General features: G+C 36.6%; 1 pseudogene; it reads left to right on the forward strand.

The window, feature by feature from the left end:
* The first annotated feature begins 2,147 nt into the window (after window positions 1-2,147).
* LOC113354654 lies at window positions 2,148-2,247 on the forward strand (annotated as a pseudogene).
* The last annotated feature ends 17,935 nt before the right edge of the window (window positions 2,248-20,182 follow it).

The following is a 20,182-nucleotide window of genomic DNA, read 5'->3' on the forward strand; positions in this document are numbered from 1 at the left end:
GACGTTGCATCTCCCTAGAAGGTTTGGAGTCTTCCTCTAAATGAATCTGATGCATACACACAGTAGGACTTATACCCTTAATGTCTGCTATAGTCTACCCTAAAGCTTCCTTATTGTCTTGAAGTACATTTACTAGCCTACTTTCCTGATCACTATCCAAATTGGAAGCTACAATCACAGGTAAAGTCTCATATGGGCCTAAAAACACATACTTTAGAGTATCGGGTAGTGGTTTAAGGTCCAACTTTGGGGGCTCTTCTAAAGAAGGAATTAGGGTAGTCTCAGAAACTGGTAACGGTTCGAACCTAGCTTTCCATCTATCAGTGTCTAACACAGGGGTAGAATCTAATAGAGCATTCACCTGTTCAATAGTGCTATCATCGTCAAAATCTAAACCAAAATGGGATAGACAACTTTCTAATGAGTCTTCAGACAAGATGTTTGGTAATGACTCCTGAACTAAGGCTTCTATCATGTTCACCTCCTCAACATATGTGTCATCTAGCTCATGAGGTTGCTTAGTGACATTAAAAATGTTCATCTCCATAGTCATATTACCAAAAGATAAACTCATTACACCATTTCGACAGTTAATGATCGCATTAGACGTAGCTAAAAATGGGCGACCTAAAATCACAGGTATATGGTTCTCTGGGTCAGGGACAGGTTGGGTATCTAGGACCACGAAATATACTGGATAAATAAACTTGTCGACCTCAATAAGAACATCCTCGATAACACCTCGAGGGATTTTAACAGACATATCAGCTAACTGCAATGTCATCTGAGTAGGTTTCATTTCACCAAGTCCTAGCTGTAAGTATACATGGAATGGCAGTAAGTTCACACTGGCTCCTAAGTCAAGTAAAGATTTTTCTACCCGGAAGTTACCTATTGTGCAAGCAATGGTAGGAGAACCTGGGTCTTTGTACTTTGGAGTTGTGGTGTTCTGAATGATTGAACTTACGTGACTAGCTAAAAAGGTTTTCTTATGGACGCTAAGTTTTCGCTTTCGCGTACACATATCCTTAAGGAACTTGGCATAAGCAGGAATTTTCCTAATTGCATCTAATAAGGGAAGGTTTATGGTAACTTGCTTAAAAACCTCCACTATGTCATTAAAGTTCGATTCTTTCTTTGTTGGTACTAATAGCTGAGGAAATGGGGCTCTAGGCCTAAAATCAGACCTTTCAGGAACCGAATTTACATCATTAGAAACTTTATCAGTCTCTTCAGCTACTGGTCCTGAGAGGTGAGATCCTGAGGGGTGAACTACAGTATGTTCACTATCGGGCATGGTTACCTTATTGTCTACAACTCTACCACTTCTAAGGGTTCTAACAGCATTCGATTGATTCGATGGTTTTGCACCTAATTCATGAACTCCTCTAGGGTTGGGTTGTGTTTGACTAGGAAACTTACCTTTTTCTCTCAAAGAATCACTTATCAGACCAACCTGGGTTTTTAACTCGGAAATAGCCTGACTATTTTCTTGTCCTATCCTGTTACTAGCTTGTAGACTATGTTCTACGGATAACTGGAATTTTGCAATTTGCTGAGTTAACAAGGAGAGAGATTCCTCTAAACTTAGGATTTTCTTATCTGACTGATTCTGAAACTGAGCTAGTCCTGAAGGATTCTTAGTATAGCCAAAAACTGGGGGAGCATTAGAATTACTAAACTGATCTTGACTTTGGCCCTTAGACCACGAAAGGTTCGGATGGTTTCTCCAACCAGGATTATAGGTTTCTGAATATGGGTCAATCTTTTGACGGTTATCTAATCTAGTGTTATTATAAAGAGCATTGGCATGCTCTTCAATATTCTGGCCTTCCCAAAAAGGATCCACTCTACCACTAGTCTGGCCCACTTGTAAGGCTTCTAACCTTTTTGCTATAGCAGCAATTTTGGCATCTGATTCATAGCCTCCTTCTACCCTATTAACGTTTCCACTACTTAAAAGAATTGTTTTTTGGGGTGCCCTACTGTTTTCCCATTGCTGGGTTTTTTCGGCGATTTCATTAAAAAAATCCATCGCCGCATCAACAGTTTGGTTTTCAAATCCACCAGTGCATAGGGACTCGACCATGGTCGTTGTGGAATAATCTAAACCCTCATAAAGGATCTGAACTAGCCTAACCTTTTCTAAACCATGATGAGGACACTGGGATAATAAATCATTGAACCTTTCCAAATACCTATATAAAGATTCTCCCTCTTGTTGTGAAAATGTGCATATTTGCGTCCTAATAGACGATGTTTTTGCCTAGGGAAAAACTTATTGAAAAAGGCAGATGTAAGTTGTTCATATGTCTCAATTGACTCGGAGTCCAAACTATACAGCCACGACTTGGCCTTATCTTTCAGGGAAAATGGGAATAACCTAAGTTTCAAAACATCATCATCTAAGCCTCTAATTCTTAAAGTACTACAAATTTCCTCAAAATCCCTAACATGGTAATAAGGGTTTTCATTTTCTTTCCCTAAAAATATTGGGAGCATATGTAAGGTCCCAGGTTTCAGTTCATAGGGTGCCTTCGTTTCAGCTAACTTAATACCCGAAGGACGGGTAGTCCTAGTTGGATTCAACAAAGCTTTCAAAGTTGCCATTTCTGGCGCTATCGGAGCAACAAGGATTCTCTCCTCAGTCAAAGAACGTTCAAAAACAGACTCTTCAAAAGCCGAACTTTCTAGATTAAGGTAATCGAGACGCTTCGAACTACTAGGTTTCTTTTTAACAAATCTACCTAGTGCGTCTCTTTTACGTTCAGGCATACAATAGAATTTTCTAAATTGGAAAGGGTAAGCAAACACAGATCAAGGCCGACTCAACCAAATCAAACCTATTGATTTCTAGCAAACAAAAAGCATGATGGCTCCACTTAGATTGTTTCTAGACCAGCTTCTAATCCTTCGAACGGGAATTCGTTACAATTTAGGCAAACCCCTCTGGAATCAATCCGAGTTAATGTAAGTTAAATATAGGCGAGGGAAGCTCGGTGGAGCTTTGATACCCAAGGCCTCACCGGTATTACAAGGCGGCGCAGTCACGCATTCAACTTACAGAAACCGTCAAGAACTTCGAAGTATGCTTAAAATAGTAACCAATATTTTTCGAATGACTTTCCTGTTAAGCTCGTTACCCTATCGGTCTCGTTCTAGTCAAAATTTTAGGCTTAGGTTCGCGTAGGTTACGTGTTCCTAAAGCGGGCAAGAAGAGAACGGTGATGAAATCCGAACCCTTATCTTGTATGGCCAGGCCTTGCCCTTTACTAAAAAAATAAATGTCCGTATTCAGTCCTCAACATATATACATACGAAAGAGTCCAGTAACTCGCTGACAGGGGATTCGCGAGTGTTTAGAATCTTACCTCCCGTTCCAGACGAGGGATGAATCGGTTGTAGTCGACTCGGGCCACTGACTCCGATGTCTAGTGTACGAACCCAAGGTGCAGAGACAATATCGTAATTGTCCTCCTTCTCTGCAAACAATTTATATTTAAAGTACCCTTCCGTAGGGTAATAAAAAAAAATAATGTCCCAAAGTCCAAAAATCCAAAAAAAATAAAGAAAAATTACAAAAATAATAAACCCTAATACAGTTTTTTTTTAAATAAAATAAACAAACCCTAAACTAAAATTGTCTAAAAAAAATAAAATAAAAATAAAATTTTCTTCTTTTCTGTTCTTTTTGCTTTAATCTTTAGCTCCAAGTCTTTATGAAATCACCAAACTCCTTGGCTCAATTTTCTTTATGATCCAGAACCTGTAGACACAAGATAAATACCCAAAAACATAAAAAAAGACAAAAATAATAAAAACAAATAAATAAATAAATAAATCTAAAATCCTAAAAACAAGTCCGCGTCGGCGGCACCAAAAATTGATGTGATTTGTAGATAGTGGTAAAAGTGGTTCGATTCTCAGACTTGTGAAGGATATTAATTAGACTTAAATCCTAATATTAAAATAGAAAACTCGCTAAAAATTATAGCAAACTCAATCAAAGATGATATCAACACTAAAAGAAACACTGAGGCTAAGATTCCACTATTTTCAAGTTCAAAGTGATTAAACCAATACTTATATTTATGCAATTTTCTTGTTTAATTTGATTCTAAAATATTGCAACAAGTAGATTTTCAAAAGTAATAATTGTAAATACCAAGTATGAAGCATCAAAAGTATTAAAACTAAGCATACTCCATCAAAATAGATCACAATCACTCAAATGAAAATTATATTCAATAATAGTTCAGGGCAAATAATCATATAATTATTGCAAATAAAAAGATAAAATAGAATATACCACTTTTTTGTTGGAAAAATAGCTTCCTATATCGCCTCAGCAATGTGGTTTAGCTCTTCATATTAATCATGATCTCAAAATATGTGTTTGTTGCTCAAAAGATGATTAAAAGAGTGAAAATTAATAACACAGACTGTTTCCAACAGTGTATTGGTGTTGCAAAACAGCTGTTACAATGGAACTGTTACAGAAAAACTGTTTCTTTGTCGCTGATTTAAGACTGCCCTGAAATAAGACTGCCCTGAACAGCTTAATGTTCTTCAGCTGTTAAACAGTGACACTTTTCTGCGAATGTCTACCGAGGGTCAATGTTCTTCAGCTGTTCTTCTTCTTCAACAGCAGCAGCAGCAGAAACAGAGTTTGGTAAAGCTTTGATTTCTTATTCTCTGGCTCTCTTTAGGTTCCCAAAATCTCGACATCTCTTCTATATGACCCAAGACATCTATTTATATCAAAAATACCGATTAAATCTCTCCTAAATCTTCCAAAATCTCTTTCCTTCTCTTCACGGCCAAGTTACGACAATTTCTTGTTTTAGGATTTCTACGCGTTTTTGAGCTTTCCTTTTTATTCTAAACTCTTCCTTAGATAGATACAAATCTTTGGGAAGGTTTACAGCGTTTTATTCTCTCTAAAATTCCCTAAAACAGGTCACACACGTGACTTTCCATATTTTCTTATTGTGAGAAAAATTCGTCGATTGAGCCCAATCTAATCGATTTAAACACCCATATCAGATTCCTAGACCCATAAGGAGTCTATCCTATGAAAATCAGAGGTTTAATCGACCTCAAACTCCTCCAAATCATGATTGCCAAAACCGCTCTTTAACTACACTTTTTTCCCGCCAAAATCCTTTTTTTTGAATGTTGAAGATGGTTGCCCCTTATCCAGAGTAGGGGTGCGATTAGCAACCGCCTGGAAATGGGATTCCCCTTAGTAATTAGGTTACCCCTTATCCAAAGTGAGAGTCCGAATAGAAAATGTCTTCCGGGTGCTTTCCGACAACTTATCGAGCCAATTTTTTCCAAAAATGTTTATTAGCCAAAAATACCTACAAACAAATAAAACACCATAATAAGTACAAAAATGAGCCCTAACAATATATAGAATCGAGACAAATCGGACACAAAAATGTGTCTATCATTCATAGGGTTTCCTTAATAAGAAGTCTCTTCTCTTATTCAAAACTACATATATATATATTGTAGTAATCCATCCATAACAAAAAAATTATATGGAGAACTCTGCAAAAACTCAAAAGATTGTGCATCTTGGTATGGAGGAAGACACGCAAGGATGTGATTCGGTTCAAGAGCTGGTTCTGAAGAAGATGCTTGCAAGGAAAGAGCACAACTCCTGGATTGATGAATCTTTCAAGGATTTAACTCGTTTTCAGGACGATTCCAAGGTCGAGTTTGCAAATCTTCAACTGCAAATAAACCAACTTGTAGATGGTCAGGCCAGAATCCTTGCTAATCAAAACATTTTGATATGGAATCAGAAGAAGCTCATCGTGGACTGTGTCAAGGATAGACAACTTGATCGGGTTGTTGATCGTAAGGTTTGTGTTCTAACTCACGATCATGGAGTATCTACGGTCAAGAGAATCAAGAAAATCAGTGATACATTCTATGATGGTTTCATTCAAAGGTATGAGGTTCTGAAAGAGATTTGATTTTGTCTAGGAAACTTCTTATGAGAATTTATTTCTTGTGTTTTTAGAAGGATTACTAGGTTTTGGAATGGCCATTATTTTGAGTACACATAATTATTTCCAACGCTTTCATCTTCATAGATTTATTAATTTAAATTCTAATCTTTTGGAATTTTAATCTTTATGGTTTCACATATTGCAATTTGTTATGGGATATGTTGTTTACGTGCGTGAACCTTGACTGCCCCATACTTGTTCAAAAGTTATCTCTATTATATGTCGATATTGAAAATTGGGGGTGTAACAACAACACCTAATATTTCGCTTAACAATATTTATGGACAAACTCGAATATACTTTTAAGAGAATCAACAAGACTCAATCAATTAAAAGCATATAAACGAGTTTATATCTCTCTCTTGATTTGATTTACTCAAGCAGGAACTGCGAGTTCTAAACAAATGCAAGGAATAACTTGGATGGTACCAAAGACCAATATCCAAGGATCAATCAATGACAATCAACAACCAAAGGTTGGATTACTCCAATTGATGATCTAACATACAACCTGTATTATTTTAATTATAAAGATAAAACAATATAATGCGGAAATTGAAATAACACAGACACCATAAATTTTGTTAACGAGGAAACCGCAAATGCAGAAAAACCCCAGGACCTAGTCCAGATTCAACACACACTGTACTAATCCGCTACAGACACTAGCCTACTCCAAGCTAACTTCGGACTGGACTGTAGTTGAACCCCAATCAGTCTCCCACTGATCCAAGGTACAGTTGTACTCTCCACACCTATGATCCCAGCAAGATACTGCGCACTTGATTCCCTTAACTGATCTCACCCACAACTAAGAGTTGCTACGACCCAAAATCGTAGGCTTTGACAATAAACAAATCTGTCTCACACAGACAAGTCTATCAAAGGATCAATCTGTATCCCACAGATAAACCCTAAAAGTTTTGTTCCGTATTTTGATAATAATCAAGATGAACAAGAACCAATTGATAATCCGGTCTTATATTCCCGAAGAACAACCTAGAGTTATCAATCACCTCACAACAATCTTAATCGTATGGTAGCGGAACAAGATGTTGCGGAATCACAAACAATGAGACGAAGATGTTTGTGATTACTTTTTATATCTTGCCTATCGGAGATATCAATCTCAATACAATCAATCAGATTGTACTCGTATGATAGAAGATGCAATATCAGATCACACAACTACGATAAAAGTAGTATCGGTCTGGATTCACAATCCCAATGAAGTCTTTAAGTCGTTAACCTGGTTTTAGAAGAAGAAAACCAAAGGTTAAAGGAGAATCGACTCTAGCTCGCAAACTAGTATCACACGTAAGGTGTGGGGATTAGTTTTGCACAATACTAGATGTCTCTTTTATATAGTCTTTCAAATCAGGGTTCCCAATCAATGTTAGCTTAGTAACAAAGCATTCAATATTCACCGTTAGATGAAAACCTGATTTAGATTCAAGCTAATATTTCTCAACCGTTAGATCAAAAATTTAGCTTGTTACACACACTTGACAATGCACACTTCTGGGTTTGTTAACCGTACTCAAACGTATGCACTTGTTGGTCCAACAATAGATAACCAAATGGTTAGCCATATGAGCATTTCATATCAACCATGTTCTTCTTCACCATAACTAGTTCAAATGACTTTAAATGAACTAGTTAGAGAGTTGTTCAATTGCAAGGAAATCTTATGTACTACACAAGACACAATTGAAGCAAATATGATTTGATTCACTTGAATCGATTCATGAACTTTTATAGCCACGGTTTGCAAACTGCATTCCTTAGTCTTTTTAAGTTAAAGTTCAGAAATCATCTTTAGATATATAACCTTCTCAAGTTCGCAGACTAGGTTCGCGGACTTAAGTTACCGGGTAGAGTTTACAAACTCCAGCAGAAATTCTGGGGTATGAGAACTTCGCCGGTTCGCGGACTGGGTTCGCGGAATGAGTTCGCGGACTTAGCTTCACGCAAGTAGTTTGTCAACTCCAGCAGAAATTCTCGGGTTTGAGAACTTCGGCAGTTCGCGGACTTGGGTCACGCCATTCTTCCGGTTCTCTTGATCAACAAAGTTCGCAAACTTTGGTTCAAGGAATATGACTCATACACAAATGTGTTTCCACAACAATGCTTATGTCCACCATTGGTTATGTAATCTAAACTCTCATTTCAATCATTGAAACATTCTTAGAGGAAGTTATACAGTTCTTACACCATTTCTCGTCAAAGCAATTTTCAAGATGATTGAAACATATCATGACATTCGTCACATGGTAAAGATAAACTTGATCGAAGCGAAAATCTTACCAACACATATTTCGATATATAGATAGGTGAGGTATACTCGGCTCGAAATACCAAATGTGTATAATCCAAGTCTATATATATAGCATATGACTTCTTGTCTCAAAGAGTAGGAGATAGAGTAGATAAAATTTTGAGTGATAGATAAGTTCAAGTCTTCACATAACTTTTTGTCGAGAAGTTCCACCGGTTCCTTGAGTAGTTCTTCTACATGTATGATGAATCGCCATGAAGTCCTTGAGCTCAACTACACTTTCTATCCTAGTCCGAGACTTAGCTATAATAGACTAGAAAGCCATACTTATAGTTTTGATCACTAACATTGACAAACATGCTTGAGATAGCAACGCATGCGAGTTCGACCGAGAAATGCTCTAACATATATGAAAGTATTGATAAAAGATAGATTGAACTTTTGACAAACAAAAGTTAAGCCTTTTATGTCATTATGCAAATATTGATGGAAGAAAGGATACACTTTTGTTTACAAGGATCAAGTATATTATATGTCATTGTTCAAATAGTGATGAACAGTAGAATGGATCCTTGTTTATTCCGCAGTATTGGTCTATCTCTGATCCACATCTTTGTGTATATATTGTGTTGCTCTGTAAGTTCTCTTATGTCGAGCATGGCCAATTGAATTGATCATTTTTGTGGTTGATTCAAATGAGATTTTTGGATACAAATTCATGTTTTCATGTGATTTGGTTATATCCAAAGAAATCCTTCTTTTCTTGTAAAAGCAAGGTCGCCTTTGTTGTTCTTTCGGGAATGGCATTTTATGGGGGAGATTCTTTTTTTTTGAACTTTTGATTAATCGCCAAACCTTTGTGGGGTGTGTTTCTGTGGAATATTATATGGGTTATCTTGTATCTTTATAAACTCCTTGATGAATGCATTTAGCTTCGGATTTAGATTGTATCTAAATTTGTTATGTTATTCTATTTTGGTCATGAAGAATCTCTATGGAAATTTCATGAGGATACCACTAGTTTTCGTACCTTTGCCAATTTATATTGACAAAAAAGGGGAGAATTAATGTGTAGTTTCATACTACAATTACATATGGTTTACGAATCATTATGTAAGGGGGAGTGGTTTTCATATTGAGATGAAGTATTAACTAAGGGGAAGTGATACATATCACCATAGTATTGCTGTCATAGTTGTGATATAATTGAACTTTGATGTTGTGTAATAATACTAAAACACTGTATAACAATGATTGAGAGCACTTGTTTTCTCATTGTTATTGCTACGGATCTTCAAAAACTATGATGCTGAGTTGAACACGTTTAGAATCATGGAGTACTTGGAAGTAACGAAGTTTTTGAGTCGTGTTGAAGATGCCAAGGAGATCAAGCATTTGGATGAGAAGCTATAAAGTTTTTGTTTATTTGTAATCCATCTGTATTGATAGTTTTGTCACTAAAATTGAAAAAGGGGGAGATTGTTAGAGCATTGCTCGGTCGAACTCGCATCGTTGTTATCTCAAGCATGTTTGTCAATGTTAGTGACCAAAACTATAAGTCTTGATTTCTAGCCTATTTATTGATGTCTTCGACTAAGACATAAATTGTGTAGTTGAGCCTTAGACTTCACGGCATTCATCATTTGAAGACGAAGAACTACTAAGGGGAGCTTGTGGAATTTTATCAACAAAAGTTATATGGCGACTGAACTCATCAATCACTTGGAAAGTCTATTTCTACTATATCTCCTATATTGAGACATAAGTCGTGTTACGATATAGTTTTCTATTATACATATTTGAGATTTCGAGCTGAGTTTAACTCGCTTACATATTTCTCGGAATATGTGTTGGCAAGCTTTCGCTTCGACCAAATTCATCTTACATTCTTGAAGAAAGTCAGAATATAATCATGTGAAAATTGCCGAGTAAACATCTTACATGGTTTGTGTGATACAATCATTTGGTGTAGACTTGGAATGTTTCATTATGATAAATTTAATAACTTGAACATTGCTTTGATGCTAATAGTATGTGAAAACGAGTATTGTCATCCTCTAAGAAAGTTTCAATGATTGAAATAAAAAGTTTAGAATCAAGTAACCATGTTTGGATATAAATATAGTGTGTTATCACATTTGTGTGTAAGTCAAAAACTGAGAGCCTGAAGTATGCGTACCCGTATGCGTACTGGAGGTTTTTGATGTTTGGGCAAGTATGCGTACCCGTACACATACTGGCGGAAGTCTCACGTCCGTGAATTTCTGCTGGAGTTTGGAAGCGTGAATTAGTTTGCGCACCCGTACACGTACTGGCGTAACCGAACTCGGTCCGACTACTTAAGTATGCATACCCATTCGTGTACTTGAGTGTGTTACTTTCTAGAATTGGTTGTGTACATGAACTTAAACATTTATATAATAAGGAATGCAATCTTTGCATACGTGCCTATAATGTTCATGAATTGATTCGAGTGAATCAAACCGATTTTGTTTCAGTTGTGTTCTTGTATACTTCTATGAGAATATAACAATTGAACCGCTCTTTAACTAGTTTTATTTGAGTCATTTGAACTAGTTATGGTTAAGATGAACAAGGTTGATATGAGAGTAATCATATGTCTAACTTCGGTTAACTATTGTTGAGCCAACATGGTGTACACGTTTGGGTACGGTTACATAAACCTAAATGAGGGTACATTTAATTTGTGTGTAACAAGCTAAGTTCGATCTAACAGTTGAAATATATTAGCTTGGTTGAATCAGGTTTTTCATCTAACAGTGAATATTGAATGCTTTGTTACCAAGGTAACTTGGATTTCAAACCCTGATTTGAAAACTATATAAAGGAGAACTCTAGCAACTGGGAAACCTAATCCCTACACCTCATGTGTGTTAATTAGTTGCATCACCTAGATTCAATTTTAATTTAACCTTAGGTTTCTATCGAGACCCTGTAGGTTAACGACTTGAAAGACTTCATTGGGACTGTGAAGCCAGAACAACTATTCTCTTTGTAGTTGCGTGTTCTGATCTTGCCCGATTCTATCGTTTGAGTAATATATTCTCTAAGATTTGCTCGATATTAATTTTTCCAATAGGCAAGATAAAAAGTAATCACAACATCTTCGTCTCATCGTTTGTGATTCCACAATATCTAGTTTCGCCATCATACGATTTAGATTATTGTGAGGTGATTGATAATACTAGGCTGTTCTTCGGGAATATAGGTCCGATTTATCAATTGGTTCCTGTTCATATTGATTTATTAAAATACGGAACAAAACTCATAGGCATTTCCGTGGGAGACAGATTTACCTATTCCAATAGACTTTTCTATGTGAGACAGATTTGTTTATCAAGTCTTCGACTTTGGGTCGTAGGAACTCTTAGTTGTGGGTGAGATCAGCTAAGGGAATCAAGTGTGTAGTATCCTGCTGGGATCATATAGGTAAGGATCACTATTGTACCTTGAATCAGTATGAGATTGATTAGGGTTCAACTACAGTCCAGTCTGAAGTTCATTGGTAGTAGGCTTGTGTCTGTAGCGACTTAATACAGTGTGGTGTTCAAACTGGACTAGGTCCAGGGGTTTTCTGCATTTGCGCTTTTCCTCGTTAACAAAATTCTGGTACCTGTGTTATTTCTTTTTCGCATTATATTTTGTTATATAATTGAAATATCACAGGTTCTGCGTTGAATCGATCAATTGGGAAATCCAACCTTTGGTTGTTGATTGAAATTGATTGATCCTTGAACATTGGTCTTTGGTACCGTTCAAGTTACTCCTCTTATATTCAATCGGGCTCGCAGATTTCTATTTGATGATTGCGGATTGAATTAATAGTTATAGATATAAACTCTTTGATATACTTTTATCTAGATTGAGTCTGACTGTCTTGTTGATTCTCTAGAAAGTGTATTGGAGTAAGTCCTCTCAGATTTCCAAATGCATTGTTGGGTGTGGTTGTTAGAACCCCGCATTTTCAATTGGTATATCAGAGCAGGCAAACACGTTAAAGACCTTATAAGTCTGTGTTTGTAGCAATCTGAGATCTGAGGACCTAAGAAGTATCTCACAAAATAATGCATATAGAGATGCCTCCAAAAGTTTCTGATCACGCCAAGGATCTTGGGTTTGCCTCAAAGGATAACTCCTTAGCAGATTCTTCCGAATCCCGGGGGAAAAACAAGATTTGTGAGATCGTGTCAGAATCTGAAATGGAACTTACAAGATCATTAAAAAAATCTGTTGAAATCATTGATTTTCAAGCTTCTAAAATTAAGACTCTTGAAGAAAAGAATGATCATCTTATTGATGAATTTGAGAAATCTCTTGAAAGGAAACGTGAACTCCACGGCTTCATTGAGTCTCTCTCTAACAATATCAAAAATCTGGTTCAAGAAACTACTCTACAGCGCGAAAAAGATTAGTATGCTTGAAGATACTGTTAAAGAAGACTCAATTAGAGACGAACGTTTAGTCAAGACTCATTCATCTGAAATAAGCAGTATTCGTGTTGAAAAAGAAAAGCTTGTTGCATCACTTCGATATACTCGAGAACAGTATTACACCTTGAAAAAATAAAACTTTGTTTGATGAAGAAGTCACCTTCTACACCTTCTTCTGATACCCACAAGGTTTTATCTAGTATAAAGAAAATTTCCTCTAAGGAATTACACACTGTGAATCACTTTCAAAACTTTCATGTGCCAGAAGAATTTAAGGGACAAGGCTATCATGTCTCTAATCCACAATGTTGTTCCTTCTGCAGAAAAAAGAATCACTATGCTCTTCATTGCTTTGCTAGAAAGAAACAAATCTCACATCTTCGTAAGTTGCTTCTTTATACTCTCAATGGAGTAAGTCGACCATCGTCTTCTTCAGTGAATTTCTTCCCTACAGAAAACCAGAATTCTTATAAGAAAGATCCCTTCTCAAGAATCAGTCACAGGTTTCATATTCTTCGTTACGGTAGAATCCCTTATGCCACTAATGAACACAATCCTTGTGCTTATAAGAATATGTCTGGCAAGTCTAAGTCAAGAATATGGAAACCTTTTTTCTCTTCTTCTCTGGAACCCGTTTCTAGACGATCTAGACTTAGTCCTCAGAAAAATCCTTCTGGTGGATCTTTAAAAAGGTTTATGACGAATTATTCTGGAATAAGTTATAATCGATGGAAAGAAGGGAATACATGTTTTAAACGCTCTAAAGACTTGTACATCTATTCTCCCATAATTCATAGTGAGATCACATCTCACACCATTACCTGATTCCAGGTAATCCCACTCTTGCATCTGTATTGAGAGTTGCAAGGATGATAATCGTGGGAGTCTCAAGATGTGTTGTATGTCTTTATGCGTTTTTATGTTAACTTTTTGAGTTGTTCGATTCTGCTATCGGTCTCAGGCTCTAATTTGAGACTTTCTCTCTAAATTATTGAGCTATGTTAACTTCCTCTTATTGGATTTTCTTTTAATCCATATCTTGCATATAACCGGTCCACGAACGTATGTGACCCTCCTGTGTGAGTTCATAGGGTTTCATTAATGAGAAGTCTCTTCTCTTATTCACAACTACATATATATATATTAGTAATCCATCCCTAACAAAAAAATTATATGGAGAACTCTGCAAAATCTCAAAAGATTGTGCATCTTGGTATGGAGGAAGACACTCAAGGACGTGATTCGGTTCAAGAGCTGATTCTGAAGAAGACGCTTGCAAGGAAAGAGCACAACCCCTGGATTGATGAATCTGTCAAGGATTTAACTCGTTTTCAAGACAATTCCAAGGTCGAGTTTGCAAATCTTCAACTGCAAATAAACCAACTTGTAGATGCTCAGGCCAGAATCCTTGTTAATCAAAACATTCTGATACGGAATCAGAAGAAGCTCGTCGTGGACCATTTCAAGGATAGACAACTTGCTCGGGTTGTTGATCGTAAGGTTTGTGTTCTAACTCACGAGCATGGAGTATCTACGGTCAAGAGAATCAAGGAAATCAGTGATACCTTCTATGATGGTTTCATTCAAAGGTACGAGGTTCTGAAAGAGCTTTAATTTTGTCTAGGAAACTTCTTATGAGAATTTATTTCTTGTGTTTTTAGAAGGATTACTAGGATTTGGAATATCCATTATTGTGAATACACATAGCTATTTCCAACGTTTCCATCTTCATTGTTTTTATATTTATTTATTTAAATTTTAAAATTTTGGAAGATGATCTTTTGCAATTTTAATCTTTATGGTTTCACATATTGCAATTTGTTATGGGATATGTTGTTTCCGTCCGTGAACTTTGACTGTCTCATACTTTTTCAAAAGTTATCTCTATTATATGTCGATATAAAAGTATTGATAAAAGATAGAATGAATATTTGACAAACAAAAGTTACGCCTTTTATGTCATTATGCAAATATTGATGGAAGAAAGGATGCACTATCGTTTACAAGCATTAAGTCTATTATATGTCATTGTGCAAATAGTGATGAAAAGCAGAATGAATCCTTGTTTATTCTGCAGTATTGGTCTATCTCCGATCCACATCTTTGTGTATATACTGTGTTGCTCTGTAAATTCTCTTATGTGGAGCATGGCCAATTGAATTGATCATTTTTGTGGTTGATTCAATTGAGATTGTTGGATACAAATTCAAGTTTTAATGTGATTTGGTTATATCCAAAGAAATCCTTCTTTTATTGTAAAAGCAAGGTCACCTTTGTTGTTCTTTCGGCAATGACATTTTATGGGGGAGAGTTCTTTTTTTGAACTTGTGCTTAATCGCCATATCTTTGTGGGAAGTGCGTCTATGGAATATTATAGGGGTTATCTTGTATCTTTATAAACTCCTTGATGAATGCATTTAGCTACGGCTTTATGATTGCATCTAAATTTGTTGGTATGTTATTCTCTTTTGGTCATGAAGAATCTCTATGGAAATTTCATGAGGATACCACTAGTTTTCGTACCTTTGCCAATATATATTGACAAAAAGGGTGAGGATTAATGTGTAGTTTCATACTACAAATACATATGGTTTACGGATCATTATGTAAGGGGGAATATTTTTCATATTGAGATGAAATATTGACTAAAGGGGAGTTATACATATCACCATAGTATTGTTGTCAAAGATGTGATATAATTGAACTTTGATGTTGTGTAATAATACTATGACACTGTATAACAATGATTGAGAGCACTTATTTCTCATTGTTATTTCCAAGGATCTTCAACAACTATGATGTTGAGTTGAACACGTTTAGTATCATGGAGTACTTGGAAGTGACGAAGTTTTCCAGTCGTGTTGAAGATGCCAAGGAGATCAAGTATTTGGATGATAATCTACAAAGTTTTTATTTATTTTGTAATCCATATGTATTGATAGTGTTGTCACTAAAATTGACAAAGGGGGAGATTGTTAGAGCATTGCTCGGTCGAACTCGCATGCGTTGCTATCTCAAGCGTGTTTGTTAATGTTAGTGATCAAAACTATAAGTCTTGATTTCTAGCCTATTTATAGATGTCTCGGACTAGGACATAGATTGTGTAGTTGAGCCTTAGACTTCACGGTGTTCATCATTTGAAGACGAAGAACTACTAAGGGGAGCTTGTGGAATTTCATCAACAAAAGGTATGTGGAGACTAAACTCATCTATCACTTGGAAAGTCTATTTCTACTATATCTCCTATATTGAGACATAAGTCGTGTTACGATATAGTTTTCTATTATACACATTTGAGATTTCTAGTTGAGTTTAACTCGCTTACATATTTCTCGATAATGTGTTAGCAAGTTTTCGTTTTGACCAAGTTCATCTTACATTCTTGACGAAAGTCAGAATATGATCATGTGAAATTTTTTGAGTAAACATCTTACATGGTTTGCGTGATACAATCATTTGGTGTAGAATTGGAATGTTTAATTATGATGATTTCAATAACTTGAAAATCGCTTTGATGATAATAGTATGTGAAAACGACTACTGTCATCCTCTAAGAAAGTTTCAATGATTGAAATAAAGAGTTTAGAATCAAGTAACCATGTTTGGATATAAACATAATGTGTTATCACATTTGTGTGTAAGTCCAAAACCGGGAGCCTGAAGTATGCGTACCCGTACGCGTACTGGCGGTTATTGATGTCTGGGCAAGTATGCGTACACGTACGCATACTGGCAGAAGTCTCACGTCCGTGAATTTCTGCTGGAGTTTGGAAGTGTGAATTAGTTTGCGCACCCGTGCGTACTGGCGTAACCAAACTCGGTCTGGCTACTTAAGTATGCATACCCATTCGCGTACTTGAGTGGGTTACTTTCTAAAATTGGTTGTGTACATGAACTTAAACATTTATACAATAAGGAATCCAATCTTTCCAAACCATGGCTATAATGTTCATGAATTGATTCGAGTGAATCAAACCGATTTTGTTTCAATTGTGTTCTTGTATACTTTTATGAGAATATAGAAATTGAACGGCTCTTTAACTAGTTTCATCTGAGTTATTTGATCTAGAAATGGTTAAGATGAATAAGGTTGATATGAGAGTAATCATATGGCTAACTTCGGTTAACTATTGTTGAGCCAACATGGTGTACACGTTTGGGTAGGGTTACATAAACCTAAATGAGGGTACATTTCATTTGTGTATAACAAGCTAAGTTCGATCTAACGGTTGAAAGATATTAGCTTGGTTGAATCAGGTTTTTAATCTAACGGTGAATATTGAATGCTTTGTTACCAAGGTAACTTGGATTGCAAACCCTGATTTGAAAACTATATAAAGGAGAACTCTAGCAACTGGGAAACCTAATCCCCACACCTCATGTGTGTTACTAGTTGCATCAACTATAGTCGATTCTTCTTTAACCTTAGGTTTCTATCGAGACCCTGTAGGTTAATGACTTGAAAGACTTCATTGGGATTGTGAAGCCAGACCCAACTATTATTTTTGTAGTTGCGTGTTCTGATCTTGCCCGACTCTGTCGTTTGAGTACTATCTTCTCCGATGTTTGCTCGAGATTAATTTCTCCGATAGGCAAGATAAAAAGTAATCACAAACATCTTCGTCTCATCTTTTGTGATTCCACAATATCTAGTTTCACCATCATACTATTTAGATTATTGTGAGGTAATTGATTATACTAGGCTGTTTTTCGGGAGTATAAGTCCGGTTTATCAATTGGTTCTTGTTCACCTTGATGTATCAAAACACGGAACAAAACTCATAGGTATTTCTCTGGGAGACAGATTTGTCTATTCCAGTAGACTTTTCTGTGTGAGACAGAGTTGTTTATCAAGTCTTCGATTTTGGGTCGTAGCAACTCTTAGTTGTGGGTGAGATCAGCTAAGTGAATCAAGTGCGTAGTATCCTGCTGGGATCATAGACGTAAGGAGCACAACTGTACCTTGAATCAGTGTGAGATTGATTACGGTTCAACTATAGTCCAGTCCGAAGTTCATTGGTAGTAGGCTAGTGTCTGTAGCGGCTTAATACAGTGTGGTGTTCAAACTGGACTAGGTCCCAGGGTTTTATGCGTTTGCGGTGTTCCTCGTTAACAAAATTACCGTGTCTTTGTTATATATTTTCCGCATTATACTTTGTTATATAATTGAAATATCATAGATTGTGCGTTAAATCGATCAATTAGGAAATGCAACCTTCGGTTGTTGATTAAAATTGATTGATCCTTGAACATTGGTCTTTGGTACCGTTCAAGTTACTTCTATTATATTCAACCGGGCTCGCAGATTTCTATTTGCTGATTGTGGATTGAATTAAGAGTTAGAGATATAAACTATTTGATATACTTTACTATAGATTGAGTCTAAATGTCTATTTGATTCTCTAGAAAGTGTATTGGAGTAAGTCTTCTCAGATTTCCAAACGAATTGTTGGGTTTGGTTGTTAGACCACTGCATTTTCATTAAGGTATGCACTCTATGATTCCATACCACTCTTGGTATGCGCCAAAATCTATAGCCTTTGCTGCACTTTGCTAACATCAGCACTTTCATTAGATATGGCCTCCAAATCACATTGCAAACTTCACCTTCTTGGACTTGCATCATTTATATGCCAAAGAACCAGCACCTCGTTGTTCTTTACTTGCATTTTCGCAACACCTTGATTAAAATGCATGACTTTGTTATAGTCATGACTTAGGATTATCTGGGACATCCCACCGTCACTTTGGACAAGGCATCCTCTTCACGCGCCTTTGAAACTAGCAATTTAAGCATCACTTGCTTTTTCAAACTGCTACGCTTTAATATGGCGGAAAAACAACATCATGTTCTTCCAAACTATGAGTTACTCTTAACCAATATACTTGATGGACTTACATATTCATTCTTCCTGCGTTACTCCATGCTATCACTGCCAAATATCATCGCACTTCCACATAACTCTCAACAACAAACTCGACTATGCCACCAACTCTATTTTCTCCTTTCACTTTCAGCGTCTTTTATTGCATATTTTGGCTTAATATGCTATGTAGCATCTTCCACGTGAACTAGCTTTACTTTGAACACAAGAGACAAGAACTCCCGTCTCAAATACCCTCATTCACTACTACCTTACATAGAGGGACAATTCCCGACACCAAGGTCTACTCGACTCTAAACTGAAAGTATACTCAAACTTGAGCAAATACTCGCGCCAACTGATTGCAACTTGTAAGACCTAACAAGCCTTGCAATACTGACTTCATATTCGCTTCTAAGCAACAAACAAGGAAGCGAGACATCACCTAATGTCCTCAATGTAGCAATTTACTTTGCAACATGCACTCTTCTGCTTATCAACGTTCTTATGGAACTCCCATAATGAAGCACAATATAATTGACACTTGGTTGAATACTCCTTCAAACTGATGCTATCATGTTGCTTTAGCTTTCATGAATATTTATTCAATAATGGACACATGACATCTTTATACATCACCACTACTTTATCCTTCTTTCGCCATGCATCTATAATTCTCCTAACTTGCATCTCTTCATGCATCATGCATCCTGGCCATGCCCAAATCCCAATTGGCGCATGCTACTGTTGCATATATGCCATGCCAGTTAACGCCCAAATTCTTGACACAAACTTGTGCACCTTTTCACAATTGGAACGAACTTAACTTGGTGATTCTGAGCATCACCATAGAGCTCAGCAAGTCATATCACTCAATGACTTTCGCGGATAAATCCCTTGGACAATCTCAACAAGGCCATAATCCTTGAAAATGAGGCGTCACTTCCTACGTTCCATAAAGCAAGAATACTGCATTCTTCTTCAAATTTGGAACTCATTTTTACTGCCCATGCACATCTGGTTACTCTTTCCTTTCCCCTTCTCCAAAATCAACTTTAGTAGCAGCAATTGTTGATTTGCAGTCGACAAGAACATCCGCTTGTGGTTATGATGAAATGCAGGTCTTTGGATATGCCTTAATGCCAACATCGCATGTTGCATCTGACAACTTTGGCCATGTCTTGCCAATCCTTCAATGAATCTTTATTGTGTCGGCCAATAAACTTCATTACTTAGCCAAACGTCTTTACATTGTAGCACCACCTTTGCGCTTCACTGGCCCTGCGGGGTTCTGCCATTCTTAACACTTGACAGTCTACGCAGTGTCACGCTATCTTGGCTGCACACTGACTTAGCCTGTGACACTATAACGTGCAATTATTAATTATTGTGCGTCACTTGCCTGGCACGTTATACTAGGGAAGCGCAAAATAAACATAATCTTGATTTAAAAGGTCGTGTGGTTTTGTCCTCAGCCACACGATCATGAAGTGACGAAAAACGAATGTGTGGATCTACACAGTCTTATCTCCACTCTAACGGGCATATCAAAAACACTAGTTCGAT

This window comes from Papaver somniferum, chromosome 2 (genome assembly GCF_003573695.1).
Source record: "Papaver somniferum cultivar HN1 chromosome 2, ASM357369v1, whole genome shotgun sequence".
Taxonomy (NCBI): Eukaryota; Viridiplantae; Streptophyta; class Magnoliopsida; order Ranunculales; family Papaveraceae; genus Papaver; species Papaver somniferum.